This window comes from Chelmon rostratus, chromosome 4, assembly GCF_017976325.1.
Source record: "Chelmon rostratus isolate fCheRos1 chromosome 4, fCheRos1.pri, whole genome shotgun sequence".
In the NCBI taxonomy this organism is placed as follows: Eukaryota; Metazoa; Chordata; class Actinopteri; order Chaetodontiformes; family Chaetodontidae; genus Chelmon; species Chelmon rostratus.
The window spans coordinates 17,476,486-17,494,848 of record NC_055661.1 but is presented as its reverse complement, the minus strand read 5'-3'; positions in this window follow the sequence as shown (position 1 = coordinate 17,494,848).

Sequence of the window (18,363 nt, the reverse complement as noted above, 5' to 3'; positions counted from 1 at the left end):
TCTGGATAATTTCCTTCCTGAGCTCAGGATGGAGCACTTACTATATGGGCCATAACGAATGTCCAAAACAGACGTTCACCTCCATGCCCCTCTCTCATCTCCATGTCTGTCTTTGACTTTCACCTCCTCCAGTATTTAGGTCACCTTGAGGTAGAAAACTTTTAATCATTGCTCCACATCAAATTCACCTGTGCCCTCTGGGACAGCGAGCTGCAACAAAGGGGAGGGAGTTGAAACCGCAGGTTGGAAAATCACCGTTGCCCATAGGGCTGGACAGTGGAAGTCATTTCCACTGGATTTTTAGCTGGTGGGGGAAGGCTTGCTGCAGCACAAACCCAATCACTGGCGCTAAGCAGTGCTTACAGCTAGGCATTAACCCCACTGTCCACTCTCCACATTAAAGCCCCGGGGAGGCAGAAGAGAGTGGAGTGGAGTAGAGCGGAGAGAGTGGGACTAAATCTAGACTTCCTATTCCCCGGCACTGCGCTGCTCTCGGGAACATCTCCGGTCAGGTGTTGTTGCCTTTCAAGGTGTCCTACCTTGAGAAGAAAGAATGGTCCTGGATGGAGGTGAAATAGAAAAAGTCATTTCAGAAGTCGAGATTTCCTTGTATCGTCATACACACTGCAGACAAATCTAATTCTAATCCATTTAAGCAAAGAAAAGTGACACAGACCTATTAAACAAACCTGTATGTTGTGAGTGATGCTAATGAAGACATGGTTAAAATGGGATTTTGTTTGTGTGAATAAATCTTGTTTTATGTTTAAATCGTCAGTGCAACTTTTTACAGTTAGAATCCTCTGTTCCAGCTAAACTTTGTATGGCTGCTAAACATCACAAAGTGTTTTCTTACCTTAACTCATTTAGTCGAAATCAAAATAATCAAAACTTAAAGCAATAATAACTGATTGCTTTCCTACCCAGAGGCAGTGGAACAAGCCGAAAACACAACATTTGCCATCTTCACATCCAGCAGATACGGAGCAGCATTAGAACTCATTAGTCGTGTTTGTGGCCATGCAACAAATGTAATTCATTGGTTCAGCAGCTAGTTGCGAACTTTTTCTGTCTGTCCTTTGGTGCCGAGCAGGTCGTGTGCAGTGGGTTTGTCAAAGCTTTTACACTAACAGCTGCCTGCAACTGGATGGGAGGTTGATGAAAAAAACCCCAAAACAATCAGCTGAAGGATGTTAAAAAGCTGTGTAGAGTTGAAGGGAACTACAGAGTCGGGTGATGTTTGCCCCTTTCACCCAAAACATTTGTCATGTCATACATTGTTATTTAAAAATGGGTGTATAAAGAAGGATTTGTAAATCAGGTGATGGCCAACACATAAAGATAGCGGAACGAGGTTAACCTTGTATGTTTGTGTGTCCTGAGTGTGGGTGAGTTTACTGAACTCCCTCTCGTCCTCAGCTCTGGACTTTTTTTTATGGTCTATCTTAGCGAACATGATGAAGAAACGGGGGCACACAGGGGTGAGCAGAGTGTTGTCCGTCCAGGTCAGAGCTGTGATTGCATGTTGACTATAAACAAGATGGGGTTGGACATATCGGCTCCACTCTGTTCTACCATCAGCCCTCAGAAACAAACCAGTTTGACTTGATTTGTCGGTGAGAGATGGAGAGGCCTCTGAACAACATGTGACAGAGTTACCTCGGCAAACCAGCGCAGCCGATGTCCGTCTCCTCACCTGCACAAGCGCAATTCTAACAAAGAAAAAAAAATCCAATTTACCATGCGGATCCGCAGCTGTCACGGCAGGGGAATTAAACATTACCCATAACTCACTGGGGGTGCCGAGCAGGTCAGCGGATGGCAGGGATGCTAACATCACTCTGGGGTGCAATAACAAAGGATTTTAACCTCTGACTCCGCCACCAGTGCTGCTGGCAGAACATCCTCCACGCCGGCTGCAGCTTTCACCAAGCTGGTTAACAATGTCTGGTTGAGTTGACGACTCAACTCACCGGTACACACCTCGATACTCATCGCTCAAATTTCTCCCTAACACAAACAGGAGGACACGGGGAAAATGTCAGCGTAAATGCAATGCTTTCCACCCCGCTGGGTCCTGGAGCAGTTCCTGTGATGCTTCATAGGGGGTTTGTGAGATCCTGTAGCTGCTGGCGTCCTGGTGTCATCACCCACACAGGCTGACTGCCTGCCTGGCTGGCCCGCCACCACCAGAGCCTCAATTACCTGACTGACGTTTCATTAGCGCCTGCAGCTGATCCCGTGGCTGAGAGGCAGTGGGGCGCAGAGGAGCATGGAGCAAAAGAGAGAAGGGGGGAAGAGAAGGAGGCTTCAGCGCATTACATTCTCATTCGCTGTCAGAGTCAGCGCTCTCAGTACAGCCACACAGCCACTCATTACATCGCAGTCATTTAGTACATGCTCTTATTGAGCTGGACTGTGTTTTCTAAAATAGAGCTGGCTGGGTTTTATCTGGTGACACCAGTTCTGAGCTGACGTTCGTACATATCTGCCCTGGATTGCTGGAGCAGCTGAGAAGTGTGAGGAGCTGGAGGGGTGTGTGTGTGTGTGTGCACTCGTGATGTGAGGTAGAGGTGTCTATGAGACAAATCAATCTGGTGCGGTGTACTGATCAGAGGTTTATCTCGTCTTCCGTTTCTCTGTTTGTATGCTTGCATGTGTGGAACTGTGTGTGTGTGTGGTTGCGTGTCCTGTATATGTACCTGGGTATGTGTGTGATCTGTGTGGCCTCTCCATCCTCGGGGTTAGTGCAGGCCATGTCAGAGTTGATCCAGGGCGGAGCTGAGGGGGCTTAGTGAGACCCCCGGCCTGAGCCTCTCCACAGAGCCCACGCTTGGCTGGCCTCTCCTTCCCATTTGTCATCCTGGGCCAGTAAGACCCCCGGAGAGATTAGGGCAGAGCAGAGAGACTGGAGGAGTAGCAGGAATAAGAGGATCAGTTAAGCTATAAACACAGACAAGTTTGTGTCTCTCACCCACTCTGGCCCAGTGACAGTTTGTTTTGGCTGTCAAAAGTTCGCTCTGTGCCGTACATCTTTCTTTAAAGGACACCACAGTGCCTGAACCTCTCGCCTTGGTGGACACGACAGGTATAGGAGCATCTATCCGTTTGATCAAATACTGCTGTGAAAAGTGGACTCAAGTTGGACATTAACAGGAGAGTTAACTCTACTGACCTGCATCGACCCGAGCTAATGGACCGTGACCCAATGCAGAACAGAAAATGCAAAGGTTTGCCTATAATTAGAATTCTGTGGCACAAAGACCATTAGTCAAATCCTGAGAGCTTCTTCATTTCCATATTTTTGAATATTCTACTTAATTATGCAAAGAGAATAGTGAGGTAGATGAGAAGTTTTAAGAAAGCCTCATAAAGTCCTTATTAAGAGCAGAGGGGATTAATGGCAGTTAATATGAGGGCAATCAAACATTTAATGCAAAGGCCCTCCTGCAGGCAAACAGTATTTAAATGAGTCAATTAGACATTCATTATCTACAAGCCTATAAGTGGAGTCAGATCTGCATAAATGTTGGTGAGGAGAACTAATGAAATATTAAAAAAGTTAACAACTTAGACATGGAAAATGTACAAATATTGATTGCTAGAGGGCTGGTTACATGTTGTCGTCAAATCAGGGGAGAATGCGCGAAACCCACCGGAGATTGTCTCATAAATCATAATTATCGAGTTAGCGTGATCTCTCCTCCCAATTAGCTATGTACCGTTGTTGAAGTAGAACCAGAGAGGGGAAAGGGGGAAGCCCTCCAATTGTCCATTATAAAATCACATCAAATCCTATATGTGGATGTCTCCAGTCTTACTGTAAGCGCAGAATTATTTTCATGCTGACAAACCAACTTAAAACGAGTAGATACACACAAAAAACATACATATTGTGCAGAGGATGACTTGAATAATGTACCAAACTATGCAGATATATCATTGTCAGGACCTTCTCCCTCCTCCTCTTCCTATCCTTCTTTCTTCCCCTCTCTCCATGTCTGAGCCTCCACTCTTGTCAGTTGCCCCAGCACACAATTACTGTGTGTGATTGCTATCAGGCGGGACGGTCGGGGAGGCTCCCAAATTAGGGCCTAAATAGGATTTCCTACATGGCGAAGGGCACAGGCCTGGACATGGTAATGAAAGCCTATACATCACAATCAGACCGACAATCCTATTCATACTGCAACACATTACTCTCACTCCTCATAATTATAGAGGGGTGACAGACGGGCCTGTGAGGCATGGTAGAGGAGGCGCAAGAGCGAGGAGAAGGAGGAGGCGAAGGTGGCGGTGGTGTGTGGGGGGTTGTTACTGAGAAGGTGGCTGAGCAGTGTCACAGTTAGTTTCGTGTGGCTTCTTCTCTCCACTTCTGTGATCTCCTGATACCTGGAGTGACCGGATTAGGCGGGAGTCCGCTGTGTTCAATTCTACATAGTTCCAATGTGCGACCCAGCCGCCTATAGATCTGTGTAATTACAGAAAAGAGTTCTAATTTGGGCATTTTCTCCCAATGGGGAGATCCTTCCAATGGGACACTGACCACATCTTCCATCAGACAGACTGACACAGGCACACACACACACACACACACAGAGGCAAACACACTCCCTCACACAGAGCAATGTGATGAGATGTGAGAGGGACAGCTTTGCGATCAATACCATGAGCAGGAATCAGCGATGGGGAGAATAAGACAATGGCCTATCAGATTGAGGTTGACTTCTCCTTGTATGTGTGGCAGGCCTGTGACAATAGATTGGCCCAGAAATCCGATGGCACTCGCCGACAGGGGGGAAAAAAGAGGAGACAGATGAAAAGAAAGATTGCTAATGCTCTCCAAGCAGGCATTTTAATCTGTGACAGAGGAGGGATTTGGTGAAAGCCATTATCACACAGCTACCCCCCCCCCCTCTTCCTCCCTCCCCTTTCTTTTCTGATAAGACAACCTTATCAGACTGCTTGGGGGAGAATGTGTATGTGCGTGTATGCGTCCACACCTTTGCATGTGTTTGTGTTGCAAAATGGGATATTCCAAATGCGATTCATTGGACCCCAGAAAGCACTACTCTATCGATGTAAATCACCTTAAGAACTCAGTCAAACAGTAAGCATCGCCAAGTGGATTCAGATCACAATAACCCACTTCGCCGGGCAAAGAAACACCCATGACAGCAAGGCAGCATGAGGTGCATTGTTACATCTGTTCCCTGTGAGGCCCGAGGGAAGAGGCCACCTTGATTGTGTGTGTGTGTGTGTGTGTGTGTGTGTGTGTGTGTGCGCTTGTGTGTCTTTGCTTGTGTCTCACCTGCAGCTGCAGAGATACCGCTCATCTCATGATCACATCACAAACTTCAAGAGAGAGATGAGATGATGATGGTGTCTGCCCACTCAGGTCACATATTCACCTCTGGAAACTTCTCCACTCTGTCAGCTGGACCAGGTGCAGGAGGTTGAGTGGTGTGTGTGCATGTGTCTTTGTGTGTGTGTGTGTGCACGTGCATGAGGCAGCAGATGGGAAGATGTGCTTGAGATGACTCTTCCTGATGTAATGGACTGATAGATGTTAACTGTGTGTGTATGCGTGTGTGCGTGCGTGTGTGTGTGTGTGTGTGTGTTTGTGTGTCTGTGTAGCTGGGCTGAGAATGTGTGTGGATGCATGTGCAGGTGTATAGGTGCTTACATGTCCGTGAATGAATGCTTGTGTGTGCGTGTATGCATATATTTGCATGTTTGTGTGTGTGTGTATGTGTGTGCGCATGTTGGACAGCAGCCTATATCCCCACTTGGTGTGTGTGTGTGCGTGTGTGTGTGTCTCTTCAACGTGGTGTCCCTTCTGTGATCAGAACAATCCATCAGGCCTTGCCGCTCATTAATCACCAGACAGACACACATCCACGTACACACAGAGACAAACACACACACACACACCTTTGGGATCAGGGCAGGCAGTGATGAACAGTAGGGTTAGTTTAGTGGAGCACTCACACCTGCACCGTAAAGAGCATGTCCGCGCCGGGCGACACATCTGCAGACAATGACCATGGCCTCAGAGGGCTTCTTGAGGACAACCTTCAGAGACAAAATGCTGCAGCTCAAACATCTTATGCTGATTTTTCTGTTTTAATATCAACATTTATTCTTCTTCTATTGAGTTGCATTATGGTGGGAAGTCTAGGATCCAGCTTTAATGGAGCTTGACCATCATCCCAGGGACTAAAATTATATCTCTCTCTGCTGCATTGACTTTGGTTATTCTTTTTTTAATGTCTCTCACAAGATCTGGTGCTGTAATAGTGTCATTATTGTTTATTGGCCGGTTTCAACCATGATTACATGCTTCCACATCTGTTTTGTGACAACGCTGCGGTTGGTGCTTGGTTGGGTTTAAGCACCAAAACGATTTGGTTAAGTTTAGGGAAAGGTCGGTAAGAAATGGGACGTGGACGGCTGTTTCCCGTGTTGAAGTACAGCGTCTCCCTACAGGACACTGTGTTGCTGCAGTTTCTCCACTTCCTCCCTTGACAGACAATCATTAAAATTCCTACAGCCATTAGAGGACTTTGTCACTTGACTGTAAATATATGTTTTTATTGGTGATTTGCTGGAGCGACTGTTGCTTTCGTCGCTCTCAGGAGGGCAGCCGGGGTGCTCTACATACAAAGTTAGCTGAGGAGACTCTTCAGTTTGAGTAGGTCAACACAGGATAGCAGATGCCACCGTTATAACCCTGCAGTCCTCTTTGCCTCTGTGCTTGTCTCAAGTCTCCACTCGCGGCCCCTTACTATGGATCATCAGATCAGAGCTGAGCAGCCCTCCATAGAACCAGCGTACTGGCTAATTCACTATTGATCCTTGCCCATGGACCAATTTCCACTTGTGTTTGGTTTGGGACTACAGTTTCGGTCATGCTCCATCTCTCCCTTAGGGCCCAGGGAGGAGCCCCTGCCACTCTCTTATCAGGCAGAGAGCACACACACAAAGAGTGTGTGGGATGGAGAGAAATGGGGAGTGAAAGGTGGGAGGGGAGTGTTACCAGCTTGTAGAGAAAGGGAGAGAGGTCATTAGTGGATGGTGATGAGTTCCAGAGTTTGAGGGAAAGCAGAGCGGCACTGGCTTTGTGCGAGCGTGTGTTATGTGGCTGTGTGACTCCAGAGGACCGTCCGCCATTGATTCCTTCAGTGCAAATCTTGGTGCCGGGAATATGTGGACGTGCTGAAATTCAAGCGACAGAATGACAGAGCTATCCGTGGTGCTGAAAATGAGCGACATATTAAAAGATGCTCCTCCGTCCACTCTCCATCCTTCCAGACACAGAGGCCTGTTGTCCCAGGAGGTCATTGGAGGTGTCTGTGTGTGTGTGTGATGGGGTGCTTTAACTGGGGGGATTTATTAGGACTGTGTCACTAAGTAAATGTGTGTTGACCTGGGCCACTGGCAGACACACTCCCCTGATATGATCGAGCCAGCCAATCTCCTGCGCACACACACGCACGAGCGTGCACACACACATGCACTTACGCACATAAACACACAGCCATGTTTTCATCACTTCTTTGGACATCACAAATAATTACATTCATCTCTTGGAGACTTACCCTAACCCAAACCCAAGACTTGGCCCTAAAATTTACATTCTGAAGGCAAGTCCCCACAATGTGACTTCCTCGAGACCCCACAATGTGACTACCTCAAGAGATTTATGCCCCCACAACAAGAGGAATACATGTTAGAAACACACACACACATACACACACACACACACACAAAGGAGGATGCTTCAGAGATCAAACATGTAAACTCCTCACAATCCTCTTTTTCCGTTCATCTATCTACTCACCTCTCACTCTCCATTGCAGCTGTCTCCGGGTCTCTTCTCGCCTGCCTCCACCTCCCCCAAAACACACCTTCCCTCCTGCTTATCTTCCCACCTCTCACTCTCCATCTATCCACCCTTTCCCTGCCTCTCTTCTTATGCCTCTCCCCCCAGCCTCCCCCTTCTCTGGCTCCCCTCTGTCTCCCTTTTTCTTTCTCCCAGTAACAACATTCCCTGGACTAATTGCAATTCTGTCAGCAGGTAAATGCTTTGTGACCAGTCGCTGACAGTCACGCCCGCCAGCCCCGAGGTTGCCACTGACAGTCATTGTGGGGCAGACGGGGCAGACAGGACAGCCTCGGCAGCGTTGGCAGTCAGTTAGCAGGAAGTGTATATGGATGTGGCCTCTCAGCTGAATAGTGACACTCCAACTGTCTTGCTAGTGTGTGACACTCCCATTACCCCTCCACAGAAAAAGGTAGACAGCCACAGAACAGCTGGATAATGCACTGTCTGACTGACGATACACTCTACCTCTCACACACTCTGCTTCTCACCTTGTCCCCGAGCCTATGACAACGCCATCTTGATACTGTCAGGTTAGCAGCCAGCCAGTGTGACATGTCAGCACTTACACAGTTGACTCCTGACGTACAATATTAAAGCCAAAGGAGGCTGGATCAGGGGGGGAGTTGGGATTGATGATGAATGATGGATTAGAAGAGATACAGGGGTAGCACTCATATTTTTATATGCTACTGCAATGTGTCAGGCTTAAATCCTTTCAGTTAGCATCAATTAAAATACAGTGTGATGCTTTTGTTACTGTGCAGAATATGTTCTTAGTAAACAGGACTTTGAATGTAGAGTCAGCCTCAGCGCAGCTCCTTGATGACCAGGCTCAGCTAATTAAAGCAGGCTGTTGACAGTTGTCAGCCTGACCCTTAGCACAGCGCTCCCCCAGGGGTCCTGTTAGCATGCTAATGCTAATCCCCAGTGACGGGGGACAGGGCAGGGCTGTCCCCTGCAGCCCCTGCTGCTGTGACCACAGGATGTGTCAGGACAGGCACAGTGATGTGCTAACATGGAGACGTCCCCATGTGCATGTCACACATCTGTAATTAGACAAGAGGCGGGCAGCGGGAGAGCTGGAGGGGACAGTTGTTGTGGGAGCACTTGATCCCTGTTCCCGACACGGCTCAGAAAAGAGCACTCTGCGCCTAAAACGTGCTTCTAAAAGAGCAACTGGTTTCACGCGCTTTAATGCGACGATTTGCCTCATGTAAGCTCGGGAGGCATGTTGGAGGTTTGATGTGAGCGGGTTCACGGAGAAAAGAGCAATAGGCACATCACAAACCAGTTTGCATCACAACTGAGGGGGGAGTGCTCCTACACCTGTCTGTCAGTCTATCTGTCTCTCTCTCGCTCTTCTCCTCTCCAAGGGAAGGTCAAGGACACATGAATATTCATGGAGGAGCCTGGCACAGGATCGATGGCTTTTAATTGTTTTCTCTTGGTTGGTGGAGGGATGTGCCAGTGTCTATTGATCTGTTTGAGCAGAGGCCACTCACAGAGCACGACTGAGAGACCTTTACCTGACTGAACACCGATAGACCGTGTGTGCGAGTGTGTGTGTGTGTGTGTGTGTGTGTGTGTGTGCAGGGACTGGGGAATGTGTGGTGATTAGGATTTTGACACACACAAAACCACAGGCTGCATGAAAGGGCCTCATGGGGCTTAGAGGTAGATAGACATACACAAAGGTGACACACCACAGGAAAGACAAGGGAAACACAGCACAAGGTCTGCTAGGTGAGGATTTGAATGATGCTGTGGGGAAACATCACTCAGAGTCAATGAATGGATGCAAACTTAAGGCAAATAAATGTGGAAAACATATATATTATATCTAATTGTGTCATATGTTACAGGGGCAATTTTTCTTTTTTAGTACATTTTGAAGAGGTTTGACTGAAGGTAATTGAGTGTTTTGCATTGCTGTATTAGTGCTTTTGCTTAAAGATGCCATATGGAGTTTTGATTTTGATATTTTGATTCTCATCAAAACTTGCTGTGTATATTGATGTCTAACAAACATACATGTTTGTATATATATATATATAAATATATATATATATATATATATATATATATATATATATATATATATATATATATATATATATATGTATGTAATGTAATGAATGCATTTTCTTCCTCTCATGTTTGCTTGCAAGTGCTCATCCTCTTCAGTGGCTTTGTTGGTGCATTGCTATGCTTTTTTGTGCGTTGCTTCCTCCGACTGTAGCTCAGAAAAACAGCATGAAACAAAACGCTGGATGCACAACAACGTGTAAAAACATTGCTGACTAGCGCTACTAGTGGTCAAAAACTCTGCAGGGTACCTTTAAGGACAGAATGTGAATAATTCTTCCACCACTGATGCTTTTATACTATGATGATGATATTAAATCAAACGCCTTGTTTGGATATGCAACAGTCTACATTCATTTAGGATGTCGACTCAAAGGTCATGATGGAACTTCATTCAAATCTTACAGAGGACACTTTCTTTGTCCTCTGAAGACTGAATCGAAATGTCCACTTTGTACAGCCAATGGCAGGAAGCCAGATCTTAACTGAACACAATGGAAAAGTGAAAAATGTGCCTAATAAAATGATGTGCTCTTCTGACCATTTCTCTTAAAAGTTTCAACCAATTCTTGAAATAACAATTTTTATTCCGGTCATTTCTTGTTGCTTTAACTTTGACACAGTTTTCATGTGTTCTGAGAAACATTTACATGTAGCTGTTTGCACTGAATGTGTTCACCTGCCTCTCTCTGCAGTGAACCACATCTTTCCCTCAGCAAAGATTATCCCCTTCAGAGGCCTCTTCTCTCGCTTCCATTTATTCTTTTGTCGCTGGTTGAATTTGTCAATTTGAACAGGCAAAGTTGGGAGATTGGCGACAAAGTGGGGAGTAAAAGGAGGGTGCACAGAGTGGAATGGAGAGGAAGAGAGAGAGGAAGATAAAAAGATTGTGACAGTCATCCATTTGACCCAGGCTGTTGAGTGAGAGCAGCCTGGCTTGTCAAATCTCTGTGCTAACAGTGAATAGCCATATCTGTGCAGAGCATAGAAGGGTGTCATGCACTATGGTTTCATGGTTCAGGATAAGGCTGGATAAAGCCATTGGCTGGGTGACACACAGACAGACACACTTTCACTTTCTCTCTAACTCCCTGTCTCTCGCTCTCTCGTACTGCCTTGACCTGAGAAGCATGAACACTTATTTCAGCCGAGTCCGCCTGTTTATGTGGAAACTGACTCTCAATGAAAACCCCTGCTATATTTTAAAGAGAGGAAACAGTTTCTTGCTCGCAGATTAAACCTTGTACCCTCTGATTATTGAACAATGAGAACCCTCCACCCACACTCCACCCATGCCCTCCTCCTCCTCTTCTCTCCTCTACACTGTAATATCCTCCTCATCCACACACACAGGACCTATTACCAGCTCATTAGCCTGAATCATACAAGAATTAGACTCCAGCCCGCTGACAATAGCTCAGAGAACGGGCCTTTTCTGCTCAGGAGTCAGGGGTTAAGTTACCAATCAAAATAGCCAGGCAGATGTATTGAGACATTTTAATATTGGCCATTGTGGGAGCTCTAAAAAATTTTAATCTCTCACTGGCACGGCTGCCCCCCAAGGCAACTCAAATAACTGTGTTCAGGAGGGGGGTTGGTGCTCAAAGAATTGATGTACCCTGTGGCATTTGGATAATTGTGTTGGAATTGCTGCCACCTTGAACGGTTTTCACACTGAGCGCCCTTTCTTCATTTTACTGCTTTGCTTACCTGGACCACCGATTTTTTTTTTTGCTCTCTCACTTCAAGAATGTTGAATTTGTCTTCAGGTCCCTCTCCGGTGTCCCTTCCTCTTTAAATCCCTCAAACCCAAGCTGCTTCAGATGAAAATCAGAGGGACGCTGGCCACAGCAGGAACCAATATTCTGACTGTGTTAGCGCTCCCCTGGACAAAGTGGGACAGTTGTTGCTGCCGTAGTGTAGTTAATATAATGTAAACCACCAGAGGGGGCCAATGATGAAGACTGGGCCTGAAGAATCAACTGCAACTTTACACGTCAGGCGGGCTCACAACACTGTTTTACATGTTTCACAACTGGAAAGCAGATTATATCCATCCCACCTGTCAGGTGTCCCTTCCTCCTCTTTATTTCCTCCTTCTACATACGGCTTGGCCCTCCTCATCATCCACATCCCCAGCACCCCCCCTCCGCTCGGTGGTCCTGTCCTCTCCCAGGGTTCAGACTAATGACTAGTGACAGTCCACTGAGGGGAGCGAGCTGTTTGCAGTCAGCAGTGCGTTTGTTGGTAATTATTTTCCAGAGTGTCACATTAGTGTCAGCCTCGTGGCGGTGAGAGAGGAGAGAGGACGGGGGCCCCGGCTGGCTGGATGGGTGAGGCACAGAGCGAGGGGAGGGGAGAGGGTGTGATGTTTGGTGGTGGGCGATGTTGTATTTATGTGTGTGTGTGTATGTGTGTAGACTGAAGTGGTGGAGGTGGGTTGACGACACCGGCTGTCACTGCACTTTAGTCTGTGCCTCGTGGCTACGTAAGACTCCTGTTTCTGTCCTGAACAGGAGCTTTGAATGAATGTTTGTCTTAACGGAGAAAGCTGGTGATATTCTATATTTTTAGAAAAATCCAACAACCAACAATAAATCTGTCACTCTGACATGTTTTATCTGTGTAGTCAAAGCCTGATACAGCCTTCTATGTGTCATAGACCTCCACTGTTGTCCACAAACTATTAAAAACACAAATAGGCCACAATGTTATGCTAGATAACATGGACGCTGCAGTTAATTTTCAGTTATCTGAGCAGCTGTCCTGCTCCACAGCTGAAAATAGTCCCCAGAAAATGCACTGTTTACTCCTGATTCTCACAAACCACGCAACAGTTCAGAGCTCGCAAACTAGCGATAAGCTTGCAGAGATCATACAAAAGAGCGGTCCAGAGGATCGTCTCCTCCACAGCAGATGAGGACTGAACTTCCTGTCCCACTGCTGCATAATTTCTTCATTTTTAGTTTTTCTGGTAAATCACTGTGGAGCCTTCATGCATTAGCTGTCCTCATTTATATATAGTAAAAAAAATTTTACCCCTCCTTTTTTTCCATGTCATTGCTCAGTCCTGGGTCTCCTAGAATCCCACAATGCCTTCTCTTTTATTCACTTACGTCACTTAGTAATTAATTACATCGCACCACTTTCAGTGGGTCTTGCAGGCAATGTCTTAGCTTTTTTAAGTTTTGTAAACTTTACGCTTGTGACCCACCTTTAAATATTTATATGTACAAATAGACATGTAGCTGAGTGCTACAGACTAACACTCTGATGGTTCTGGTTTTGTTGACAGTAAGAAAAGCGTATCCTTTAAGTTAGGCTATAATTGGACAGCGTGTCCCCTGAAGTCACGCAGCATGCATTGCTTTTTCTCCATCCCGAATATTTTGCATCTTTTACAACCATTTAAATCCACAGTGTTGTGTTGATAAAACTGTTTTCAGTTCAGCGATTTTAACTTCAGCAAAGTTGAGTACATGCAGAGAATATCGGCCCACTGACATGAGTGTGTGCTGTGAATGTGTAAACATACAGGATTCTGGTGTGTGTGTGTGCGTGTGTGCGTGTGGTGGGGGGCAGTCACTAGCCCCCTTGGGAGGAAGCGATCAATGATTGAGACCATAATGCACCTCTCTGTATTCCTCCTCACATTCACGCTCGCTGGCTGCTTTGGGGAGCTGTCTCACACACACACACACACACTTTCCCTCACACGCACACACACATTGTCACATGTTCGACAGCTCATCTCTCACACGTTCCCTTCCACTCCATCTTGTAGCTGTCTGGTCGATGGCCTCTCTCTCTGTCTCACTTCCACTGCTCAGTCCTTGGCAGTCTGCTGCGCTCTGGCGCTGTCTCTCCCTATGTTAATATAGTAGCTAACCTCTCTCTCCATAGCACTGCTACCAGACAGTCTCTGTGTTGATATACTGAGGAGTGTAGCACTCCGCCGCACAACTCCTACCCAACTGACTCCAGAGAACTGAGCACTCTTCATCTCCACCACTGCTGCTGCCACTGCGAGGATCCTGCCGGGGCACTCTGTTGTCCTGTACACTTGTTCTCTTAACTGCTGAAATGTTCAGTCTGACACATTCAGACTTCAGCTCCTCCAGCAGGTTCAAATCACTTGAAAAAAAAAAACAAAAAAACAAAAAACAAATCATTTCTTTTTTCCTACATTTTCATCCTCTTTTGTTTTTGATTAGGGGAAATCGTATAAATTCTGAATGTAATCTGCTGTAATTGGAGATTGTGAGTCTCACAGCAAAAATGTAATTATCACTAATTGGTCTGTGGAAATGATTATGGCAGTAACTTCACGCCCTAAAAACAAGACCTGGGAATGAAAGGAGGAGAGTGAAATAATAAAGATGTGACTATTTACTGTTCGCCGCTCCAATTACACATTGTGAAACTTAAAAGACTCTGCTGATGACCCCTGGCATTGTAATAAAAGGAGTGGAGAACTCTCATCATTGTTGATTTCATTCGATTCGCTCATCTCTTACTTGCTGGGAATTACAGTGAAGACCACAGAAACTAAGCTGTACAATTTAAACTCTATTAAAATTGCTTGAAAATGACTCGAAAGTCTCTGTACTGCAAAGTTAAGAAACAAACTGCAAGGTGGGACCATCATAGGCAAAAAGAGGCCAGATCAAAGCATAAAGCTCATGCATTACGATGCTGTGCTCCGTTTGGGCATGTGTGTGTACGGCAGTCAAGAAGACAGCCAAGTGACTCACCTCCTGCCAGAAAATGAAGACATACAATTAACATCGTATCCCATCATCCTCAGCTGAGCGGGCAGGCCTGTAATTGGCTGGCTGACCAGCCTGCGTGGCTCCGGGTGGCAATTTATTCTGGGAGCCATGCAGTTTACCCAGGGCGGCTGACGGCCCCTGTGCCATAACCTGGCTGAGGCAGCGGGGACATCATTAACACTTCACTGGGCCTGCAGGACACACACCCATCATCCACTATACACCACCCACAGCCACTAGCACATGTGGGCAAATTGGGAGAACAGGGTAGAAATAATAATCATAATGTCAATGGAGCCACTTGTAGTGAGTGTGTTCACTGATCAGCTGGCAAATTAGGATATTTTTGGCATTTTCCAGTGTAGGAATAGAACACCAGTTTCTCAGATTACCGTTGATTGTTACTTTGTAATGGAACAAAGGTTATCCTCATCCTGAGCACATGTGATTTGGGAATGCGGCCCCATTTTACTTCAGCCTTGTCTGACCTGGACTATGACTTTTTCTCTTTGACAGCATACCGTTGTCTCAGCCCAAAACAATGTGTGAGGCAGAGGGCGCTCGCTGAGTGGCGTGATGACCTTGCCTTGTCACAAGGAAGACATGTGTCGCCCACTCCCATATTGGTCCGAGGGCAAGACTGTTAGAGTCAGTCTGGACTCTGGTTTATGTGTCCATTTAAAGGTCTGCATCTGCTGTCTGGCCCTCCACCTCCTCACCAAGCGGCTGTCTTTAGGTTTGAGGGGCAGTGGCACACATGGAAAGCTCCATCTCAGGGATCCTATTATGGATGACCGGGCCAGATTAACTGTCCGGGCTAAATCGCCACTCTCTTCAGTCTTAGGTAATGTAGACAAGAGAGTCAATATATATTTCTATATCCCAATTATCTAGTGTTTTCAGGCTGAGTTAGCATGGCGAACCCACTGATTTCCAGCTATGTCTCCCCACAAGCCTCTTCCTAGTGTCTTCTTCTTGGCTGTGATATTCCCAGTTCACTCATTTCCTATCTCAGGACTCTTTCTTGCTCTCTGATCACACACACACACACACACACACACACACACACACACACACACACACACACATGCACACACACAGGCTCACAGCCAAATGGCTGTTCATTAAAGACAGGGACCTGAGGGGAAGCAATCGTCTGAGAGACGGAAATTGCGTGTCACATTAGATTAGCAGTGTAAAGCCTCTGGATTGGCTCGGGGGAATAAGGAATTATTTCAATTACATTATTTCAAAAAGTCTTTAAGCAATACCAATACCGATAAAAACAAATTAAGAGTGATTTGGGCTGATTTGTGGCGCTCTGAGCTGTGCTTTCTGACAATGTGCTGGAAATCAGATATGAATAATGTAGATATTACGCTGTGTGTAATGTGTCGGAGTTGAAAGCAGATTATCTGTGACAAATAATACCATCGGTTTGCATTGTGTCTCATCAAAAGGGAATGTTCCCAAGTGTCAATCACAGCGGCTGGAGACTGTACTGGCTCAGTGAGGCACGGAGGAGAGGATAACTCCATCACCTGCCATTCAGACTAACAAAGCAGCGACACCAACCCACTGGAAGTGATGACTGGAGTAAACTTGTGTCACCTAATGCACTGACTTTAAGCTTTTTATGGTGTAAAACCCTCATATAGTGCAGATATTTTCATACTTACAAGTATGTTTGGTGGATGGTATTCACAGGTGATATAGGTTTTCATCATGAATCCAGATGTTTTTGTTCTGTACTCTATAAGAGTTATGTGGTCTGTCACATCTGTGGCACAAAGTTGTCTTCCTGAAAACTGAATACTGTAATTTTTTTTTTCTTTTGACTCGATTTCACTCTAACACATCTAGCCAGGGCAAGAAATTGAATGTGTCCATCTCAGGGGGGAGAGCGCAGGGGAGAGAGGTGGTGGTGGGGGGGAGGCTGCACTGAAAGAGGGCAGGGAAAGGGGAGGAAGGGGGGGATTGTCACACGGAGCGCATGAAGGAGAGACCAACACAGTGAGACCGACCCGCAGCCAGTCCACTCACTCATGCCCCGATCCTTCCCCAGAAACGCGCTGACTACACCTCTCCAAACTACACGCATCTCCGCGTTAAGTCACTGCTCTGCACTCGCAACATCTGGAGGAGGACTGGGAGAGCCGACGCCGCCCGCAGTTGCACGCTTTTTCCCCCCTTTCCGCTCTTTTCCCTGCGCGACCGGGAGAAAGTGCCGCGTCCTTGAAATTACAAGTTGAAAGAGAGACAGAGTGAGAGAGTTGCCTGACGGAGAAATAAATCTCGCTTTGAGCACAAGGTAAGGACCGGCTGATGCTGCGTGATAACACACCTGATTACGGCTTCATTTGTTTTAATTGGCTTAATTGGTTATTTGAATGCCATGTGTCCTGTCGGGTGTGAGGCTTTGCGGTAGTTGGCGGAACTTGTGCGCTCTGGCTCGAAAGCTGTTCCCCGGGTTTGAAGCGACATGAAGGGCTGGGAAATGTTGAATTCTCGGGCTTTAACAGGGTCAAATCTTGACCTTTGCGCTTTAAGATTGCGTAGAAAGTCGCGGCATCGCTGAATTGTCGCTTATAATTGCGATAAAGACTGCTCAGATGGTCGAAGGAAGGTGTGTTTGAGGCGCTCTCTGCTGTGCGCAAACTTTCATTTTCATCCTAGATAATTTCACGAACAGTTGTTTTGGTTCATAGACTGAAAAAAAAAGGTGAATCAAAGGGCTCTAACTTTACTTTCTTATTTTTAAATTACTTATTATGTTTTAAGAAATAATCCAAATGACTTATATTATAGCCGAAGAATCGCGTAAATAGCTCGTTAGATGAAGCATTTTTCTAGTATATTATTGTTAAATCTTTTTCTTATTATTTTAAAGAAACTGCAGTTAATTAAATTCGGTTAATTCTTTGATGTCTTTGTGCAGAAACAGAAACGTTGAGAAACTTGTATTCCGGGATGTTTATTCTACTTTAAAAGACCTACCGCAGATTTTATTTTGCATGATTTACAATTCATTGATTTACTGAGACAATTAATCCATTACCGGGAAGAAAAAAGAGGACTTGTGCTTTTTTCCGAACGTGTTTGGAGGATTTTCCCAAATCTAATTGCTTATACCTCACTATTAAATTGATCTTTTGCAGGCTACGTGTGTGTTTTATTGGCAATTTATTCCGTCCTAATTATTTACAGGCACAGTAGGCCTCCTCCAACGCTTTTCTATTGACATTAGTCCAAAACTCTAATTGTAAAAATGCCTCTTGAGTTGCAACTGGGTGTGTTTCACAAAATGCAGACAAGAAGATTTTGGCAAAAAATGTCCCGATAAAGTCAACAAAATGATATAATTGTTTTTTGTCAAACTAAATCAAACTCACTTATCATCATGTTTCAGCTCAGACTAATAATTATAGTCCAGTAGTTGTATTAAGAAAATAATTATTTTTTCTGTGCCATATGTGAAAGAAAAAGGAAGCTAAAAAAGAGCATCTGTTGAAACAGTTTATTTATTTCATGTTCTGTTGTAGCTCAGTCTTCATGCTCCACCTCAGCTCCGTCCTCTCACTCTATGTGTCCTCTCCCTCTCCTCAGGACCACTAACAG